Raw genomic sequence first — 2,188 nt, 5'->3', positions numbered from 1 at the left:
GCTTCTTGGTCATGATGTTTTGTGCAGGAATAAGACAGTCATCAATATAGCATACCAATGTGATATTTGTGGAAGAAACAGACAGTTGAGATTCCTTCAAAATTGTACATAGAGCTGGTGAGCTACAGTCTTAAAATAAAACTGTAAAAGTATACTTCTGACCTTGCCAAGTGAAAGAAAATTGCTTCTGGTGGTCCTTATGAACAGGTACTAATAAAAAAGCAGTTGCTAGGTCAATAGCTGCTTACTATGTACCAGAAAATGTGATAAGTTGCTCAAGTAAGGACACCACATCTTGTACAGCAGCTGTAATCAGAGTCACTAACTAAATTTTCAATAGTCAGCTGGTATTCTCTATGATCTATCTGTCTTTTGCACTGGTCAGATAGAGTTGAAAGGAGTTGTGATAAAACACTACCCCTACATCTTTAAAGTCTTTGGTGGTGCCCTTATTTCTGTAGTTCCATCAGAGATGAGACACTGTTTTTAATTCACTATTTCCTTGCCAAAGGCAGCCCTAAAGGTTTCCTTTTATCCTTTCCAACCATAATAGCCATCAATGCATAGATCAGGGAACCAGTGTGAGATTTCTGAACACATGCGTAAACACACACACACACACACACACACACACACACACACACACACACACACACACCTACTACCATCACATATTCTAGACTGGAAAAATAAGCACAGGATGAGTTGGAGAAACCTACTGGATCTACTGTGAGTCTGACTTCAGCCAAAATTTCATACTGACCATTCCATACAGGATCCTATTGCTGATTTGCATAAGCCCCATACTTTAACTGTAGAGCCATGAAGTTTCTTGGGCTCTCCCAGAATCAGCATCTATTCAGAATCTTTATCCAACAGACCCCAGAAAGTCTTATTCTTTCCTTTTCCCCAGAAAGTCTTATTACTTCCCTTGTAAAAGGCTGTAGGTCCCTCTGATAAAGAACTGGAGAAAGGCTAACAGTAAATCTTTCAGGTAACTTACCAAGGTCCTTAGGAGAACTTGCCCACCAGTTCATTTAAGGGGCTTTCAATCTGCAATCTGGCTCAAGTCTCAAAGTTGATTCGTGAGCTGAGATTCCCATTTGCCATGATCCAAAGTAGCCATTATCTCATTTGTTTGAGAGCAGTTCCCTGTATAGAGAGCAAACAAAAATCCAATAAACTTCTTATCTGTTCCATGCCTGGAAACACCATAATTGATTAGTGAGTACCAACATTCATGTGAGTCATGCCACCATAAAATTTACTTTGCCTATGCTTATCATTGCAGATTAGGCCATTATGAGCATTGCTCATAATGTTGTAATATTGTAATGTTGCCCATTACAATAACTACACCCATCTTGCCTTTGGTTATTCAGTGTGCCACCAGTCCTGCTTGACTCTTAGAGGATTGGTGTAGGGTATTTAGGACCTCCCTGTGACAAAGACCTTACCCTAATGATTAAAGATTTCAGGGAACTAATCACTGGGCAAGGAGCAGGCAGAACTTCTAGGTCAGATGGGGGAAGAGAGGAGGAAAAAGGGACTTGCTTTTTGTTTGGATAGGGAAAGAGCTTGGGGTAGAAGATGTAAAGAACTAGAGGCTCCCAGTTAGATGCCAGATCTGCCAGGATTTACCACCGAAAGATTGAATTTATTATGGCTTACTAATTAGGATGTTAGTAGTTGTTCCCAGTAATTGAGTTACCTAATGATTATAAACTAAGTTTGTGTGGTGTTTTCCTTCATGTGCCAACTCAACTGAGTTCCAGAGAAAACTACAGAGCACCCCAGCCAGCAGCAGAATTTGGATGTGTGGGGCTGACATGGTAGCCACCCACCATGGGAACTTAGCAAATTAAGTGGAGAGTTTTGGGGAGCTCTGGGCCAGAGAGTCTGCCAAGATGAGAATAGCCCACCAGTGCCATGTGGCCCACTGGTGCCCAGCCTACTGTGGGATGGTGTCTTTTATATTATTTCCTGCAACACCTCCCCTTTGTGAAGGATTAAGTTTTTCACAGTGTACCCACTTTAGCTTTGCAATTTCCCTGAGCCTTAAAATCCCTTCATTAACACTAAGCCAAGGGCTATCAGGCATCTCCAATGCCTTTTCAGCAGACAGTCTTTTGACAAATGCTTTAGCCAACCATTAGAACAGATTTTCACACCTTATTTTTTATTAACT

This window comes from Rattus norvegicus, chromosome 3 (genome assembly GCF_036323735.1).
Source record: "Rattus norvegicus strain BN/NHsdMcwi chromosome 3, GRCr8, whole genome shotgun sequence".
Classification (NCBI taxonomy): domain Eukaryota; kingdom Metazoa; phylum Chordata; class Mammalia; order Rodentia; family Muridae; genus Rattus; species Rattus norvegicus.
The sequence above is the reverse complement of the archived record's forward strand: the minus strand, read 5'-3'. Positions refer to the sequence as shown.